General features: G+C 37.1%; 1 long non-coding RNA gene across 1 annotated transcript; it reads right to left on the reverse strand.

The window, feature by feature from the left end:
• Positions 1-488: 488 nt before the first annotated feature.
• LOC146906352 (uncharacterized) lies at positions 489-12,853 on the reverse strand. The gene is made up of 2 exons (XR_015019429.1): positions 12,762-12,853; positions 489-729 (listed from the first exon to the last, which is right to left on the reverse strand). It is a non-coding gene; the product is annotated as an uncharacterized LOC146906352 (long non-coding RNA).
• Positions 12,854-20,420: the final 7,567 nt, after the last annotated feature.

The raw sequence follows: 20,420 nt of genomic DNA on the forward strand, positions 1-20,420 counted from the left end.
TTTAGCTGGAAACTATTACAAAAATGATATAGAGGGAACAATTTTTGGATTAGTATACAACAATTGCAGCAAAGTATGTTGTACAATACCAAATTTGTAATCTGCTTTTTCAATCACATTTAACTTCATATGAATACATGAAAGATAGCAAAAATTATTACCGTTTTATCAACTTAAGATATTTGTAATGTCATGGCTAAGTGTAATATAATTATCATTCTGTTTAGAAAACCGAAAATTTCTGGTTTAATGATTTCATTATTGAAATATGATTGATATAATTTCATTGATATATGGTAACTAATGTTCTATAATAACTGATACTATAATGATGTAATTTTAGTAAAAAGGTTATTAGGTGTCACATATATATATATATATATATAGTTTGCAAGTCAATATTGTATTATAAATGTAGTAGTTAATATTGCATTTGGATTCAAGCACATAAGTAGTAGTCATTCAAAATAGCTTGCGAGTCAAGTCATTTAACAGAAGTCACGATGTTTGGATAGGCTAGATAATATATTACATCAGCCAAAATAAGTGCAAAAGACCAACATATGGTACTTAGCAAGTTGTTCAGAACGAAAGTTCAAAGTTAACAAAAAAAAGGTAGATAAAAGGTGTTCTTGTTAAGATGGTCTGATTAGTTCTTTGGCTCCAAATTGGGTTGTTTGGCAAGCTTAGTTGAAGAAAGTTGGGTTGCCTCAACATCTTGTGTAGAACCTGAAGGTGAGAAAAACACAAGAAGGGGGGTTGAATTGTGTTTTTAAAAATTCTTCGTTTCTCTAAATAACTGAATACACTGATCAGAAGCTAAGTGAGACAGCTTCTGAAGTGATGATCAGAATCTAAATGCAGCGGAATAAAACAGAGAGAGAGAAGAAGAACGACACAAAGCAATTATACTGGTTCCTTCCACAATCCGGAAGTAGTCCAGTCCCCCTTGCACTTCCAAGGAGATTTCACTATGAGTAATATCTGATTACAAATGCTCAAGTACACAAGCAAGAGACTTCCAATGCTCAAGCACACAAGCAAGAGACTTCCAATGCTCAAGCACACAAGCAAGAGACTTCCTGCTCAAGCACAACTGCAAGAGACTTCCTAACTAAACAAAATTACACAGAAAATTGTTTAAGGTTGAACACTTGATATACAATCAGAGGTGCTCACAATACAAATCAGATACAGACTCAATGGACTTAAGAATTTCTAAGATATGACTTTGAGACACAGAAATTCTAAGTGAATGCAGAACAATTTCAGCAGAGGTTTGGTACTTGTGAAAATCTTGTGAGTCTTTCGTTTAGCGTTCTTGCATTACCAATTCTCTAGGTCTTCACTCCTTTATATAGAGGTGTGAAAGAGACGTTGTGAAATTGCCAGCACACCAAAGAGTCGTTGTTGAAGCTTGATCTTTCACCAATGATCTTTTGCCTGATTTGGTTGTTGTCCTATGAAGAACAAATTTGAAATCCATTCCTTATCCAAAGGAACATCTATGCAGGCGAGACCGTATTCTGGAGCTGTTTTCTTGTCTTGAAGCGCAGACACAAAACAGAGTAGTGGAGAACGTGGTTGTACAATTCGTACAAAGTACAATGTCAACGCTTTCGTCCAAATTGCAAACACACACCTTCAAACACCTTTGAAATGACCGTTGCAAGCTCCACTAATCCTTTGTTTGTGTTTTCGAATCCAATAGACAGCTTTTGCATTGATGATTCTTCAATTCTTGATTCTTCGCAAATCCAGTTGATATTCAGCTTCTGGTGAAATGGCTTCTGATGAGGCAGCTTCTGATGATGCAGCTTCTGATGAGATGACTTCTGCAGCTTCTGATGATGCAGCTTCTGATGATGTGACTTCTGGACCTCTTGTCTTCAGGAGCACTATTCTTCAGGAGCGCTATTTCTTCAGGAGCAGCTTGACTTCAGGAGCGCTTTTTCTTCAGGAGCAAGTTGCCTTCAGGAGCGTCCAAGCTTCAAATTTTTGTTGTTTCCATAGCTCTTTATTTGCTCATTCAGAACCAATGATGATGTAACTTTATAATTATGGTCCTGTACACTTGAACAAATATTAGCTAATCCAATTTACAATTTTTAATACCTTGTTATCATCAAAACTCTTTAAGGTTTATTGTTAAACACATTTTGTTCCAACAATCTCCCCCTTTTTGATGATGACAAACAAAAGTATTTAAAATTGATCAATTGTTGTTAATCTAATTAACAAGTTGACTTTGGGGTTCTGAGGTTTGTAAGCTCAGAATCTGAGGTTTGTAAGCTCAAACTCCCCCTGAGTCTGATAGTCTTTAAGGTGAGGTTTGTAAGCTCCCCCTAAGTTCTATCCAGGTTAATTAAATTCATTTTGCGCAATAATTATTATCAGAGCTTAAAAGCAAAATTGAATCATTGAAAGAATTTACTTATAGATAAGAAGAATGGTTCAATTAACTTTACTTGAATTTTGATACTCCTTCGTTCATTCATAGCTTATACCAATAAGGTAAAAAGATAGAAGTTTTTCAAAAATTTCAAATGCCATTAATGGGGCTCAGAGCCTTTAAATACTTGTCACATATACTCCCCCTTTTGTCATTATCAAAAAAAATTAAAATAAATCTAAGCACAAAAGACAAAAAGATATGAGAAAAACTCAAACGTGAGAGAGTATACTAAGCAATGAACTAAATAAATCAGAGCAAAAATCATGTATATTCAATTGTCAGAAGCAGCTAAACAGTCAGAATCAGTAAGCATTCAGAAGCAAAGAGAATTAAAACAGAATGGTTTCAGAAGCAAGGACTAGGAATTCAAAACAAACAACAAACAAAAAGAAAAACACAAGGGTGTGCAACTAAGTGTTGGTTTGATGTTGTTTCTTCATCTCCTCCATTTCTTCAATCTTCTTCTGCAACAGTTCTTCAAGCTGTTGTTGCCTCTGGAGAAGAGCCTGTTCCCTTTCCTTAGCTTCTTGCTGCTGCTGTGCCATCTGTTTCTTCAGAAGCTTACACAACCTTGCTTCTCTGGTCAAGTAATCCGTTTCTAAGAAGAAAGGCTGGTTTGCCAGGAGCAGTGTAGAACTTCTTACTCTGAGACTCTGATTCAGATGCTCCATTAACTTCCTGACAGAAGCTTCCTTGCTTCTGATGCACTTAGCCCTTAAGCTTTCAATTAGCTCAGTTGCCCGGTTCTGAAGTGATGCCCAGGAGTCTTCATATGCACTTGTGAGATCAATTGTCCTTTGTTGATCCACAAGATTAAGCAATTGACTAAGGATTGTCAGAAGCTCAGAATTGATATATCCAGATTCCAGGATGTTTGTGGGTGGATGTTCAAGGATTTCAAGATCAGAATCACTGATTTCTAAGTCTTGAATAGGGTTAGGAACTGGAATGGTAAGGTGTGTTTGTGTGTTAGAAGATGAGGGCTGGTCAGAATCAATGTGTGTGGTGGAGGTTGAGGCTTGAACATTGACTAGAGAGATGTCAACATCCATGGGAGTTGGTTCAGGAGAGTGTTCAGGTAAAGGTTGAAATTCAGTTTCAGATGGTGGTTGTTGTGGTGAAGTTGATGTTTGAGTGTTGAGTTGGGGGTCAATGGTAGCTGTTGGTGATTGTGGGGGTGTTGTGGGTTTTTGTGGTTCAGGTGTTTGTTGATGGGGGTTTTCTGAAACAACGTTTTCAGAAGCAGCTGCTTCTGGAGTTGCTTCAGAGGCTTTTTCTGAGGTGGACTCAACATTTTCAGGAGGAATCATGTTGAGAGGTTGAATGCAAAGGGGTTGAGGGTTAAGGCGAAAGATAGAATCAATGACTCTTTCTCTCTGCACAGCCAGTTCAGCTAACTTCTCATTAACTATGTGGCCAACTGGTTCATAAGAAGTTGACGAAGAGGGCTTATCGTTGGTTTTGGTTGATGTTGATTGGCTTTTTACTGGTTTTTGAAAAAGTTGAGCTAAGGGTACATCATCATCAGAATCATCAGAATCTGATAATGATGCGGATGCGGAATCTGAAGATATATTAATTACCTTTTCTGGTTCAGGATCAGAATCCTCTTTAGCAGATTCACTGGACACCTGCAACAGTTGCTTGGCTTCTGAAACTACAGACTCTCGTAGCTCAGCAGCAATTTCCAGAACTTTTTCAGCGGCTGCTTTCTTCTCTTGTAACTCTTTTAACTTCAAATCAGAAGCAGCTTGAGCTCTTAAGGTGATATGAGGAAAATCCTTGGTTCTCCTCAAGGCTGGCTTTCTCTTCCTCTTTGGTATAGCAGGTTGATCAAGAGGAATGTCAACACCCATGATCATCCTGGAGTCCATGTCTTCAATGGCTTCTTCAATAGAAGGTACTGATGAACTACCAATTTTGAGCTTGTCAGCAGCAACTTTTGCCTTTTTAGTAGTTTGTTCAACCTCTAGATATTTCTCTGCAGTCATCTTCCTTTTTGACTTTCTGCCTCTGGCTCGTGGCAGAGCACCACCATACATTTCCTCTGGAATATCTTCCAATCTGATTCTCTCATTGGTTGCCTCAAAATGTTCCTTGATATAGTACAATTGCACTTCAATGGGATCCTTCTTGCAGATGGGTGGAAAGTCCTTCATAAGATCAGACATAACAAGTGATTCACTTAGATCAGTTTGAAGTTTGGTGACTTCACTGATTAGCTTCATATTCAATAGAGTATGAGCATTAATGAATTTTCCAGTTTTTGTGTCAAGTAGCTGATCTGTGAAGCCTTGAGATTGACTGAGACTGTTCAAGATACCTCCTTGATAGAATATCTCTGAGAGGAGTCTTCCATAAGGAACCCAGGGTTTATCCAGTAGCTGACTCTGCTTCAAACACTCTACCAAGTACTTGAACACGTATTTGGGCACATTCACCTTTTCCTTCTTGATGAAGTGCTGGAGAAGGACCTTCTGAGCTAGATTTGGTTTCACACAGTCACCACTTGGAAACAGGGTCTCATTCTGAATCTTCAGAAGCATCTTGGTTTCCATGCTCAATTCAGCATATTTCTTCTCCTTCTCAGAATTGTAAATCACCAAGTTGGCTTGCTTTTTCCAAATGCGTTTTTCAGCAGCATCTGAAAGATCAATTCCAGAGTAGTATCCAGAGGCTGCAGCCTTGAGAACATACTCTATGTGCCATTGTGCAATTCTTATTGGAATACCACAGATGCTGGATCTGATTTCATCTTCAACAAATGGCGCAAGACCCATTTCTTCTCTTGTTTTCCCTTCTAATTCAGGATACATTAGCACCATTTGACTTTCCTCAGATAAGGATGCCGCTTTGTTGTAAAATTTTGCTCTTACCCAGAAGTGTCTAACCAGAGCTTCATATGTTGGTCCATTCAACATTCTGAAATAATCCATGAGTCCTTGCTCTTCATAGTAGCTTCTGATAGAACACCTATGAAAATTCAGAGAATCAAAGTCCACTGGATTCTCTATCTGAACTTGCAAATCCCATTCTTCCAATTTCATGCTTCTTCCTCTGTAGTCATATTCAGGGACCATTCTTGAAGTAGATACTGAATCTTTTCGTTGCGAGCTTGATGATGCCATTTGATGATTGACGAAGATTTGAAGAAGATGAAGATTTTAGGGTTCTAAGGTTGAGAGAATGCGCTTACTTCGCAAACGGTTTGAGAGCAAATGTGTTTGTTGTGAGTGAGTAGTGTGTGAATTGACAAAGTGTTAAAAGTAAAACGATTGCAATTCAAAAGAGACAAACAAACATAACATTAATGACAAAATTGGGGGCGCGTGAAAAGTACTTTCAAAGCTTTTAAATCATCATTGCCCTTTTAGTTATACACCAACACATACAGGCCACGTAAGAAGTTCACAGAGTAACTACCAAGTTAGTGGGCCAGAAGTTACTTTAACAAGTAACTCCCAACGTTTCCACTTATTCAACTATTCAGAAGCAACAAATCCAGCTTCTGGACTTCAGATGCTGATGTCATCATCAGAAGCGAGTTTTCCTCAGAACCTCAATAAAGAGCTTCTGATGGACTACTGCTTCTGAACTAACTTCAGAACCTAAAATCCTATTCAGGAGCAAGCAAACATTTAATCAGACACGAAGTGCATGTTCAAATTTTTCTTTATAAAATCAAATCTTTCAACAGTTAAAGGCTTAGTAAATATATCAGCCCATTGATTTTCAGTATCAATGAATTGTATATCTAAAATTCCTTTTTGAACATAATCTCTGATAAAATGGTGTTTGATTTCAATGTGCTTAGCTCTTGAATGCAAAATTGGATTTTTAGACAAACAAATAGCAGCAGTATTATCACAATAAATGGGAATACTGTTAGCAGTTATCTGATAATCTTCCAACTGATGTTTCATCCAAAGTAGTTGTGTACAACAACTTGCAGCTGAAATGTATTCTGCTTCTGCTGTAGACATAGCAATAGTTGTTTGTCTTTTGCTAGCCCAGGATATAAGATTATCACCCAGAAATTGACAATTGCCACTGGTTGATTTTCTTTCAATCCTATCACCAGCATAATCAGCATCACAGAATCCAATTAGCTTATAATCTAAGGATTTCCTATAAAGGAGTCCAAGATTAGTTGTTCCCTTCAAATACCTGAAGATTCTCTTGACAGCAGTCATATGAGATTCTCTAGGATCTGATTGGAATCTTGCACACAAGCATACACTGAATAAAATATCTGGCCTAGATGCAGTGAGGTATAACAAAGAACCAATCATACCTCTATACAGCTTCTGATCTACTTTAGCTCCTTCATCTTCTTTGCTCAGGTTGCACGTAGGATGCATTGGAGTGTTCATCACTTTACAATCTTCAAGTTTGAACTTCTTCAGAAGCTCCTTTGTGTACTTTGATTGATGAACATAGACTCCATCTTTGCATTGATTGATTTGAATGCCAAGGAAGAACTTCAGCTCTCCCATCATGCTCATTTCAAATTCATCCTGCATTAACTCAGAAAATTCCTTGCAAAGAGATGCATTAGTAGAACCAAATATTATATCATCAACATATATTTGCACAACAAGAATATCTTTCCCAAGGGTCCTTCTGAAGAGTGTAGTGTCAACCTGTCCTCTCTTAAAATCATTTTTGATTAAGAAATTACTTAGTCTATCATACCAAGCTCTGGGAGCTTGTTTCAAGCCATATAGTGATTTCTTCAATTTAAAAACATGGTCAGGATATTTAATATCCTCAAATCCAGGAGGTTGCTTAACATACACTTCTTCTTCTATGACACCATTGAGAAATGCACTCTTGACATCCATCTGATATAATATTATGCCATGATTAACTGCATAGGAAAGAAGTAACCTGATTGCTTCCAATCTTGCAACTGGAGCAAACGTTTCAGTGTAATCAATGCCTTCTTGTTGACTATACCCTTGTGCAACAAGCCTGGCTTTGTTTCTTGTTACTTCACCTTGCTCGTTCAGCTTGTTTCTGAATACCCATTTTGTTCCAATAATGTTCTTGTGCTGAGGTTTGGGTACCAGATCCCACACATCATTTCTTTGAAATTGATTCAACTCTTCTTGCATAGCTAGGATCCATCCATCATCTGAAAGTGCTTCATCAACTGTTGTAGGTTCAATCATTGAGATTAGTCCAATCATTGACTCTTCTTGTCTGAAATGTGATCTTGTTCTTCTTGGACTATCTTTGTTTCCAATGATTAGCTCCTCAGGATGTGAAGACTTGTGTTTGAATGTGTTTCTGGGAGGATCTTCTTGATGTGAGCCATCTTGTGCTTCATCAGAAGCAGTTTCATCTTGCGCTTCTGATGTGGGTTCAGCTTCTGGACTATCTTCAGACTCAGCTATCTGATCAGGTTCTGGAGTAGCTTCAGGAACCTGTATCTCTGCAAAACTTTCACCCTGCTTTGAAGTTTTATCTTCAAGCTCCTTGTCATCAAATTTAACGTGCATAGATTCTTCAACACAGAGTGTTTCTGAATTATACACTCTGTATGCCTTTGACCTTTCAGAGTAACCTAAAAAGATTCCTCTTTGGGCCTTGGCATCAAATTTCTTTAGGTAGAGCTTGTTGTTCAGAATGTAACAAGTACATCCAAATTGATGAAAGTAAGAGATACTGGGTTTTCTTCCTTTAAAGAGTTCATATGCTGTTTTCTCCAAAATAGGTCTAATATAGATCCTGTTTTGAACATAGCATGCTGTATTCACTGCTTCTGCCCAAAAATGTTTTGGTAAATGGTTTTCATGAATCATGGTTCTGGCCATTTCTTGTAAAGTTCTATTCTTTCTCTCTACAACTCCATTTTGTTGTGGTGTTCTAGGAGAAGAGAATTCATGGAAAATTCCATGTTTTTCACAAAAAGCTTCAAATGGCTCATTTTCAAATTCTCCACCATGATCACTTCTGACTTTCAAAATTTTTGATTCTTTTTCAGATTGAATTTGAGTGCAGAAGCTACTGAATACATCACACGCAACATCTTTACTCTTTATGAATTTCACCCAAGTCCATCTGCTGTAATCATCAACAATGACTAATCCATATCTACTTCCATATAAGGATGCAGTACTCACTGGTCCAAATAAATCAATATGGAGTAATTCTAAAGGTCTTGAGGTTGAGACAATGTCTTTGGTTTTAAAAGATGATTTCACAATTTTCCCTCTCTGACATGCACCACAAAGTGCATCTGAATGATAGTCAATGTCTGGTAGCCCTTTCACAAGTTGTAACTTACTAAGCTTAGAGATTAACCTCCAGTTAGCATGTCCCAACCTTCTGTGCCACATCCATTTCTTATCATTCACTGATAGTAGGCAGATCACCTTCTGATCAGCCAGTTCAGAAAAATTGATTTTATAGACATTGTCAACTCTCTTTCCCTTGAACACAATGGATTTGTCTTTCTTGTTGATTACTGTACAGTTGGGTTTTTCAAAAAGCACATCATAACCATTATCACAAAATTGACTTATGCTCAAAAGGTTATGTTCAAGACCATCTACCAACCATACATTATTAATTGAGGTAGAGGAATTACCAATAGTTCCTGTACCTATGATCCTGCCTGACTGGTTGCCTCCAAATTTCACATTTCCTCCCTCTTTCATTGTTAGGCTGAGGAACATGGACTTGTCTCCTGTCATGTGTCTTGAGCAACCGCTGTCTAGGTACCATGATCTTTGCTTTGGCACTGCTCTTAGACATACCTGCATTATTGACATTTTTAGATTTAGGTACCCATTGTTCTATGGGTCCTGGAAGGTTAGTACTTAAGGCTTTACTCTTCACTTCTTGTACCTTGTGCTGTGAGTTGGGTTGCTTCTGATTAGCCATCACCTTAGGTTTTGGTACTTCAGAAGCAGTAACTGTCTTCTTCTGAAACTTAGACTTCAGAACCCCAGATTTTGGTTTCACCAGACTCTGAGGAATAGGTTCTGATCTTTTCAGGATCCTAACCTTTGAAGTTTTGGAATCAGATTTGATCATAGCCTTTGACTTAGAGTTCTTTGGCTTTGAAGTAATCTTAGCCTTAGAACTAGAAGCTTCAGGTTCTGATTGAACAACAGTTTCCAACTCAGCCCCTTCTGGTACAAAGAATGTTTTCAGACCTTCCTTAATGCATTCACAACAAGACTTTAGATTGGTTTTCTCCAGTTTCACTTCTGGAAAGCCAATTCCTCTGCCATTGTTCTTGTAAATGCTATAAATCATAGAAGCCACTCTGCTTCTGTCAATGCCAGATATAATGAAGTCTTCAAGAGCAATTTCATGATTACTTAAAGGTTTTTCATTACACTTTTCTTGTAGCTTCTGACATAAGAACTTGAGCTGATCTTCATATGTTTTACACATGAAGTCAAAGCCCCTAAGTCCTTGTTCAGAAGCTTTCAGATCCAATAGAGTTGATTTTTGCTGTTGTACCAAATCAGCATATTTTTCTTTTAAATCCTTCAACTCATTGGTTCTTACTTCAAAATGTGTAAGAAGTTCTTTAAGTGACTCAACAAGTTCATCTCTGGGAATTTTGGAATATACCTCATTTTCATCTTCTGAGTCTGAATCTGATCCAGCTTCTGAAGTTGCTGTTGCTACCAACCCAACAGCTACCTTTGCATCTTCATCAGCTTCCTCTTTATCAGATCCAGATTCACTACCCAAATCATCCCAGGTTGCCATTAAACTCTGCTTAATTTGCTTCTTGAGTTTGCTTGGTTTGAAGGTAGACCTCTTTGACTTGTCCTTTGACTTTTCTCTTTGAAGATCAGGGCATTCAGCAATGAAGTGACCTGGCTTCTTACAGTTGAAGCATCCCTTCTGATCTTCTTTCCTTGAGCTTCTGGAGTTACCCCTTCTGGAGAGAAACTTTCTGTTCTTCTTGGCCAGATATTGAAGTCTGTTTGAGAGCATGGCCATTTCAGCAGCATCTGGTTCAGAGTCTGAACTTGACTGTTCTTCCTCTTCAGATTCAACCACTTTGAGAGCTTTTGATGACTTGCCTTTGGATGGAAGAGCTATTGATTTACTCTTCTTAGTAGACTCATGTTCATTAAGACTTAACTCATGAACTTTGAGAGAACTAACAAGATCTTCGACACTTAAAGTGTTTAAATCTTTAGCTTCCTCAATGGCAGTCACTTTTGGTCTCCATCTGGCAGGTAAGCTTCTGAGTATCTTGCTTACATGATCAGAAGCAACATAGCTCTTCTTTAGAATCTGTAGACCAGAAACTAAGGTTTGAAACCTTGAGTACATCTCCTCAATAGTTTCATCATCCTTCATTTTGAATAACTCATACTGATGTACAAGCAGGAGAGCCTTTGCTTCTTTGACCTTCTTGCTCCCTTCATAATTTGAACAGAGAGAAGCAAACATAGCTTTAGCAGTGGATTTGTCACTCATCTTCATGTATTCTGCTTTGGGTATGGCAGTGACAAGAGCTCCTCTGATAATATGATGCTTCTTGTAAAGTTTCCTCAGTTCTGGAGTATGTTTCTTTCTATCCACAGCAGCTCCTTCTTCATCAAGGACTAAACCACCAACGCCGTCTTCCAGAATATCCCACAATTCTTCATCTAGGCTCATGATGTAACTGTAAAAATTGGTCTTCCACCAAGAGAACTCTTCAGCATCTCCATTGAACTTTGGAACTTTTCCAACACTGGTTTTCTTACTATCACTATAATCATGTGAGACATTTTTATAGCTAGTATCACCATCAGGAGGAGGAGTAGTCATGTTTTTCTCAGATCTTTGACTGTTGCACGGTTAAGTGATACACAACAGACCAAGGCTCTAGATACCAATTGAAGGTGAGAAAAACACAAGAAGGGGGGTTGAATTGTGTTTTTAAAAATTCTTCGTTTCTCTAAATAACTGAATACACTGATCAGAAGCTAAGTGAGACAGCTTCTGAAGTGATGATCAGAATCTAAATGCAGCGGAATAAAACAGAGAGAGAGAAGAAGAACGACACAAAGCAATTATACTGGTTCCTTCCACAATCCGGAAGTAGTCCAGTCCCCCTTGCACTTCCAAGGAGATTTCACTATGAGTAATATCTGATTACAAATGCTCAAGCACACAAGCAAGAGACTTCCAATGCTCAAGCACACAAGCAAGAGACTTCCAATGCTCAAGCACACAAGCAAGAGACTTCCTGCTCAAGCACAACTGCAAGAGACTTCCTAACTAAACAAAATTACACAGAAAATTGTTTAAGGTTGAACACTTGATATACAATCAGAGGTGCTCACAATACAAATCAGATACAGACTCAATGGACTTAAGAATTTCTAAGATATGACTTTGAGACACAGAAATTCTAAGTGAATGCAGAACAATTTCAGCAGAGGTTTGGTACTTGTGAAAATCTTGTGAGTCTTTCGTTTAGCGTTCTTGCATTACCAATTCTCTAGGTCTTCACTCCTTTATATAGAGGTGTGAAAGAGACGTTGTGAAATTGCCAGCACACCAAAGAGTCGTTGTTGAAGCTTGATCTTTCACCAATGATCTTTTGCCTGATTTGGTTGTTGTCCTATGAAGAACAAATTTGAAATCCATTCCTTATCCAAAGGAACATCTATGCAGGCGAGACCGTATTCTGGAGCTGTTTTCTTGTCTTGAAGCGCAGACACAAAACAGAGTAGTGGAGAACGTGGTTGTACAATTCGTACAAAGTACAATGTCAACGCTTTCGTCCAAATTGCAAACACACACCTTCAAACACCTTTGAAATGACCGTTGCAAGCTCCACTAATCCTTTGTTTGTGTTTTCGAATCCAATAGACAGCTTTTGCATTGATGATTCTTCAATTCTTGATTCTTCGCAAATCCAGTTGATATTCAGCTTCTGGTGAAATGGCTTCTGATGAGGCAGCTTCTGATGATGCAGCTTCTGATGAGATGACTTCTGCAGCTTCTGATGATGCAGCTTCTGATGATGTGACTTCTGGACCTCTTGTCTTCAGGAGCACTATTCTTCAGGAGCGCTATTTCTTCAGGAGCAGCTTGACTTCAGGAGCGCTTTTTCTTCAGGAGCAAGTTGCCTTCAGGAGCGTCCAAGCTTCAAATTTTTGTTGTTTCCATAGCTCTTTATTTGCTCATTCAGAACCAATGATGATGTAACTTTATAATTATGGTCCTGTACACTTGAACAAATATTAGCTAATCCAATTTACAATTTTTAATACCTTGTTATCATCAAAACTCTTTAAGGTTTATTGTTAAACACATTTTGTTCCAACAGAACCAACCCAATCAACATCTTCTTTGGAGTTTCTTTTGGGAGGAGGGGTTGCAGAACTGCAGGAAGGATCAATTTCACCACAAAGAGATTGTTGCACAATCATTCAATGGAATACATGAGAATTCTCTATAATTTGAGTATTTTATGTAGGTTGCTAGTTGTTAAACACTTGGAAAAACACTTTTATGTAGGTTGCTAATTGAAAAACACTTGGAATAAATAACTTACAGTGTTCAAAGTATCAACATCTAACTCTTGAGACTCCTTCACTTCATCAACCTTCACCTCATCAAGAAGGGCAAGCTTTGAACTGACCTACAATCATTGATGCAAAATTTTTTAAAAATGTTTCTATAAAAACTTCAAAATATTGATTACAATCATGAGCTTATATACCTCTCCCAATCCAAATTGTTTCATCATTAACATGGTTTCCTCTACATTTGAGTTGGCCATTATCCATCCTCACACCCTTAGTACCAAAATTGCATCCATCATAGATCCATCCATATTTGTTGGCATTGATCTTTTTGATTTCAGAAATAGTTACACAAATGGTGTCCTTAAACATACAACAATAACCAAAACAGTTATACAATAGCTCAAAAAATAGTGATAATTGTTAATAATAGGAATACTATCTTACATGCATCACATGATTGGCCTCAGAAAGAGTGAGAAAATGAGCCTTAGACATGATATCCCCTTGTTGAGTTATCGGAGATCCTTGGGTAAGTTGTGACAATTGTTGGCTTGCATTGACATCAACAATTGAAAGTTATGGAAATCTGTGTTGAAGTATTTAAAAACATAGTAACAAATGTTCTAGAAAATATATTGTTAGGGAAAAATTGTGTAAAACATACCTAGCCTTAAACTCAGCAATTTCAGGAATCTCAGCATTGATTATGACCTTAGTTCCTGACCAGGTATTGGTAACACACAAAGGATAGATACCTAACAGGCAAAATAGACATCAAGACACAGTATTACGATGATAATTATGGTGTAAAGTAAATGAGACTATCCTTGCAAAACAATAAATAGATTAAGGATTATTATGTGAACCTTGTGCCTCTCTAACCCTCACATGCTTGAGAACAATGAAAATTGTTTCAGGTCCATTTGCCTGGTTAAAAGCATCAAAGAATTGCTTTCATCCTAAAGTGTGGCATGAATCATTAGGCCACTGTATTTATATACATGATATGAAACAAAGTTAGTATATACTTAGAATATGGATAAATTAAAAAACCACCTAGCATCCTTAAGAAGAAAAGTGATTGATCTTATGATTGTTCCCTTCTGGTTCATATTAGTAATATCTTGGAAAGCTCCAATGACATCTGGTAAGCACACACACACAAAATATAAGTGTTGATACATCTATATGCACAATAATAGAGAAATAACTAAAATATTAACCTATGAGCAGATCATTCCTATAGTTTCCAGCTAGAATCTCTCCAAAGTCTTTAAATCTGAAAGAGGCTAAAGGGATGGCAAGAAAATCAACTGGTGTGATAATGGTTGCTCCTGAAACTGCAAGTCTGAAAGGATGAGTCGAAGCTTTGACCACAACATCGTTTTTCAAGACCTTAAAGTTAAGCATTGTATAAGTCCTGTTCTCCTTCAGAATTTCTTTCCATTTCCTCACATGGAACAGTCAGCTGGATCATGTCATTCTGCATAAATATATCCTGTCTTAATCTTTTCTCATTCTGACTAAAAATGCAGTATTTAAATTAATGTATTTAAGGAACAAAATATCACCTCCTTATCAGCAACCACCATCTCCAAGTGCTGCTCCAGTCTGTACTTACCAGTAACACACCAAAGATCCATGACCCTGACAGCAAGACTCCAAACATCTTTGGAGTCATTCACATCCTTCACATTGTCATAAGGACGAGTAATAGCAATCTTTTTTCCCTTGTTCATCCTAACAGTGGGCTTACATAGATTAGTGTAGTTCACCATATGAAAAACAACTTTCATCAATGATTATATAAAGAAACGTATAGATATTCAGATTGTTCATAAATCCAGCAAACTCATCAAACAACTATCATCTGGTCATCATCATCAAACATACAACTGGCCACAAACCAAAAACACACAATGATTGATGAAAGATAACTTTTACAAAGGATTAAGTTTTAAAAATCATAGCTTGAACAAACTTTCAACTGAAACTATATTTATAATCAAAAACACGCAAAAAAATCCAAACAAAGGCATTATACTTCTGCAAATGCAAGATCATAAGTCTGAGAAAGGGTTATTCATCAACAATTACAGCTTTTACAAACTTTTTAACTCAGAAATGAAAACTTTGAAATACTTAAACTTACATGCAACCATTAATAAACGAAATGACAAAAAAAAAAGAAGAAAAATAAACATTATAATTTGACAGATCTAAATGTTCTTCATGAAATAGATTGTAAATCACCAAAGAAATGTGTAACAATCAACATGCATTACGAAAGGAAAGCGGAAAATGGAGGAAAAGAAAGCGGAAATTGGATTTTCATACCTTGGAGAACGGAGGCAGTCGATTGATTTTAGAAGAGGAAAGCAGATTTTAGAAGAGGACAACGTTTTATTGAAAGTTAGAGAGAGTGAAAATATAGTATAATGGAGTAGTTTTATCTCACTGCAACTGATATGATGGTGAACAGTTTGGTTTCCTACTCAATGAAGAAAAAAGCGTGTAATAGGAGGTAACATTGTATAGCCGTTGGACAATAGGGTGTAGTTGCAGTATTTTGCAGTAATAAGATAAAAAGTGGTTTTTACAGCCAGAATAGACATAAATAACCTTGTAAGTGGTAAGTGAAAAATTTACTACAAAATTGGGTATGGGTAAATAAGTAAAAATGGTAGTTACTTGTTATCATATATTGTAAGTTGATGTTGAGATTCGTGATTGAGAAATGATATTGGTACATCCAATTTTTAACAATTTTTTGACAACTTTCTCTCTCATACTCATATTATATTTTTATTCTCTCTCTTCCTTTTTATCTCTCCATTGTTTTGGACCAATGAAAAGAGAGAAAATGAAAGTTGTCATTAAATTTGTCCAAAATGGTTGTACATATATCACTACTCTTTGTGATTTATCCGCGAACAATTTAGTCGCAATAAATAGCAGCACCCATTGCACTTCTTCTACATAACAACACGTGACAACTCAAAAGTACAAAAAGATTATCTGGCAAAATCCCACAAAGAATTACTTGCTACTACATTACTATTCACGTGGCAAATAGAGAGTAGTTTGGCTTGGATATTTTAGCTGAACATTTTCAGAAGGTTATGAGGTTTTAGTAAACATTGCTAAAGACCTCTAATGAGGTGGCACACATTATATTCCACTTATGCCCCTTGCAAGACCACTATCCTATATAAATAGGAAGACCATTCAAAGGAGAAGATATTGAGTCATTATGAAGCAATATCCATAAACTTGATTTTATTCATCAAGAAATCTCAAAGACTCTTTCATTCATTCACTCGAACTCTACAAGCAAAGCAAATTCAGCAGCAAATCTTTTATTTTAGTTCTTTACAAAGGCGAAAAAAAATCAAAGCAATAGCAAAAGTCATCAAGAAATCACTAAGTGTGTTAGTGATAGTTATTTGTAAAAGTTAGTGAGTAAAACTAGTGTGATGTCTAAAGAGGTGAAAATGAAGAAATTGTATAGATCCAAGAAGTGATATAAGAAAAGACATAGTTGAGATATAGTTAATACTCACCTACATATAGAAAAATTTCACAGTATTGTGGGGACTGTAACAGCCCGATTTTCGCTAGTTATATTTTATTATTTATTTATGTGTGTTATATGTGCTCATGTGTGATTATTTGCCTCTGTGTGTATTTTTAGTTGGGAATTGTAGGATTCGGTGTTAGAAGGGTATTTTAGTCATTTTGAACTTAGGGGCATTTTGGTCATTTTAAGAGTAGGGGTAATTTTGTAATTTTGTTGAGGATTGTTTTTAGTGCTTAGTGGGAGTTGTTATTTTACTAAGTTACTAGAGAGTGTAGTAATTATTTTATTTACCGGTAAGTGACCGTTAGTGATATATTTTACCGTTAAGTGAGTAGTAACTTTTGGGGTTAGAATAGAAATGGGTTAGGCCCATTAAGGTTTGTGAGATAGGCTCAATTGGATAGAGCATATATAAACTCTAGTTGTTGGTGAAAATTAGGTTTTACAAACATTTATCATTTCATTTCATTTGAGAGAAGAGATAAAGATTGAGAGAAGAAAGGGTTTGAAGAGATTGAAGAGGAAGGCTAGAGCTAGAAGAGGGATTCATCATCTAGGAGCTAAATTGAAGCTTGGGTTAGAGAATCTTGTTGCTAGAGGTAAGAGGGTTAGAATTCAACCATAATTCATAACTTTTTCTTTTTCCCATTTTAATTAAATTGATGAATTGATTTAATTGGTGTAAATTTGTGCATGATTATTGTTGTTATGTTTGAGAACATGATTTGTATGATAATTGTGTTGTTGTTGTTGAATTTGTAAGTCAAAATAGATAGATATGAACATGATATGTTCTTGTATGAATTGGTGATGAGTTTGTTGTTGTTGTTGATGAAATTGCATGTTCATGATATTTATAAATGGGTATATTGTGAATTGTGCTTAAATTAATGAATTGTGACATGTTGTTGTTGATTTGTGGTTGAATTCATAATTAATAAAGTTGTGGTTGAATTAGATATGTTGTTGTTGTTGATTTGTTCCATGGGCATTCCATTTGTGAAGTTGTTGTTCGGATTAGTGAAATTTGTGCTAAGTTGTTCATGTGAAGGACCAAAATGAACTTTTGAATTATGAAGATGTTGACTGAGTTTTTGATGTTGTTGAATGAATTGAACTTGGTAGGATTTCTGTTTTCATGTTGTGATTTTGTTAGTCGAGTCGTTTGGGAGAAAACGAGATTTTCGTATGAAAATTCGAGTGTTAACCGTTTTGAAAATGAGTGTGATGTGAGGTTTTGGAAAATGATTTTGGGATGGTTGAAACTTGAATTTTTCTGTAGATTATGATAGAGCTAAGTGTCAGGAGCGCGTAGGCGAAAACGGCATCGAAAACGGGTTAACAGTTTGGATTTTACGCGCGAAAACGTGAAAATTGGAAAATCTGATGTTGTCTGTCAGGCAGAAATCGGACTCCGATTTTTGGCATCGGGCTACGATTTTGACCAGGTTTTGGAGTGTTTCGACACGAAAAAAATCGGACTACGATGGGTAAAATTCAGACTACGATTTTGCCTGACCAGACACTTTAAAAATGCACTTTTCTTCTACCAAATTGTTTCCAAACCTATTCCTAAGTGTAGGAACTTTATCCTAATCATCTAGGGGGCGTTTTTATGAAAGAAATAACTTTGTTTAAAGGGTTTAATGAGTTAACTTGTTTTACCTTGAAAATTGAATTCTTTTGTAAAAACGATAAAGTGAGACGAACTTTGTGTTTTCATGAATTCATCGTATTTGGCCGATGAAATGCTTATGTAACCTCTACTGCACATATATGTAAATTGTGAGAATACATGGCATAGGCAATTGAGCTTGTTTGCTTGGTTTTGACTTAAATGTTCAATTACTTGTAATATTTTGACTTTGGAAGACGAACTTGATTAAAAATGATTTTGAGAGCCAATTGTTTATCAACCTTTTTTTTTTTTTTTTAGAATAGCTTATTATGGTTTGAGGCCCAATATCTATCAGTACATGTGTATTCAGGAGATCCGTGATTTTGATACTTTGGTGCATAAGTGTCGCATGTTTGATGATGCTGGAAAGGCTAAGGTTAACCACTACAAAGCTCAGAATGAGAAGAAGGGCAAGAGTCATGGATTTGGGAAGCCGTACAACAAGGACAAAGGCAAGAATAGAGAATCTGGTGGAGGCTCTAAGGTGAATGTTGCTGAGATGAGGTGTTACAAGTGTGGCATATTGGGTCATTTTGCTAATGATTGCAAGAGTGGTGAGAAATGCTACAAGTGTGGAGAAGCAGGTCACAAGGCTTTTGAGTGCAAGAAGGAGATCACTTGCTACAATTGTGGTGAGAAGGGGCATATCAGTACTAAGTGTACCAAGCCGAAGAAGACGGCGGGGAAGGTGTTTGCATTGAATGCGGAAGAGGTGGAGCATCCGAATAATCTCATCCGAGGTATGTGTTTTATCAATAGTACTCCTTTGATTGTAATTATTGATACTGGTGCTACTCATTCTTTTATTGCGGTTAGTTGTGTTGAGCGTTTGGGTTTGGTTGTGACTCCGTTGTCTCGAGGGATGGGTATCGACACACCGGCTAGTGGTTCGGTGACTACTTCTTTAGTGTGTGCTATGTGTCCTGTTAGCTTTGGCAATGTAGATTTTGAGTTGGATCTTGTGTGTCTTCCGTTGAAGCATATGGACGTGATTTTCGGTATGGATTGGATGTTGAGTTTTGGTGTTAACATTAATTGTTTGACCAAGAGTATAACGTTTTCTAAGCCAGTAGCTGAGGAAGGTAGGAAGTTCTTGACCGCGGAGCAAATGACGAAGTCTTTGGATGGTGAAGCTAGTGTGTTCATGATGTTTGCTTCCTTGAAGGAAAGTAGTGAGAAAGGAGTTGGTGATTTGCCGGTAGTGCAAGAATTTCCAGAAGTTTTTCCGGACGACATTACCGAATTACCACCGGAGAGGGAAGTTGAGTTTGCAATTGATTTGGTACCGGGAACGAGTCCTATTTCGATTGCGCCGTATCGGATGTCTGCATTAGAGTTGGGTGAGTTGAAGAAGCAGTTGGAAGAGTTGCTTGAGAAGCAGTTTATCAGGCCGAGTGTTTCTCCGTGGGGTGTTCCAGTGTTGCTAGTTAAGAAGAAGGATGGAAGCATGAGGTTGTGTGTGGATTATCGGCAGTTGAACAAGGTGACAATCAAGAATCGATATCCGCTTCCGAGGATTGATGATTTGATGGATCAATTGGTTGGTGCGGAGGTGTTCAGCAAGATTGATTTAAGGTCAGGATATCATCAGATTAGAGTAAAGGCGGAAGATATATCCAAAACTACGTTCAGAACGAGGTATGGACACTATGAGTATTCTGTGATGCCATTTGGAGTGTCTAATGCGCCAGGTGTTTTCATGGAATATATGAATAGAATATTTCATCATTTTCTGGATCGTTTTGTGGTGGTGTTTATCGATGATATTTTGGTATATTCGAAGTCTGAAGAAGAGCATGCCGAGCATTTGAGGATTGTGTTGGGAGTGTTGAAAGAGAAGAGGTTGTTTGCTAAGTTGTCGAAGTGTGAGTTCTGGTTGCGGGAAGTGAGTTTCCTTGGTCATGTGATTTCTAAAGGTGGTATTGTCGTGGATCCGTCAAAGGTTGATGCAGTGTTGCAGTGGGAATCACCTAAGTCTGTTTTCGAAGTGAGAAGTTTTCTTGGATTGGCAGGTTATTATCGGAGGTTCATTGAGGGATTCTCTAAGTTGGCGTTGCCATTAACGCAGTTGACTCGGAAAGGACAAGCTTATGTTTGGGATGCTAAGTGTGAGAAGAGTTTCCAAGAGTTGAAAGTTGAAAGTGCATGAGAAGAATTATCCGACTCACGATTTGGAATTAGCGGCCGTTGTGTATGTGTTGA

This window comes from Medicago sativa, chromosome 7 (genome assembly GCF_051527215.1).
Source record: "Medicago sativa cultivar Bolivia chromosome 7, Bolivia_mono, whole genome shotgun sequence".
Taxonomy (NCBI): Eukaryota; Viridiplantae; Streptophyta; class Magnoliopsida; order Fabales; family Fabaceae; genus Medicago; species Medicago sativa.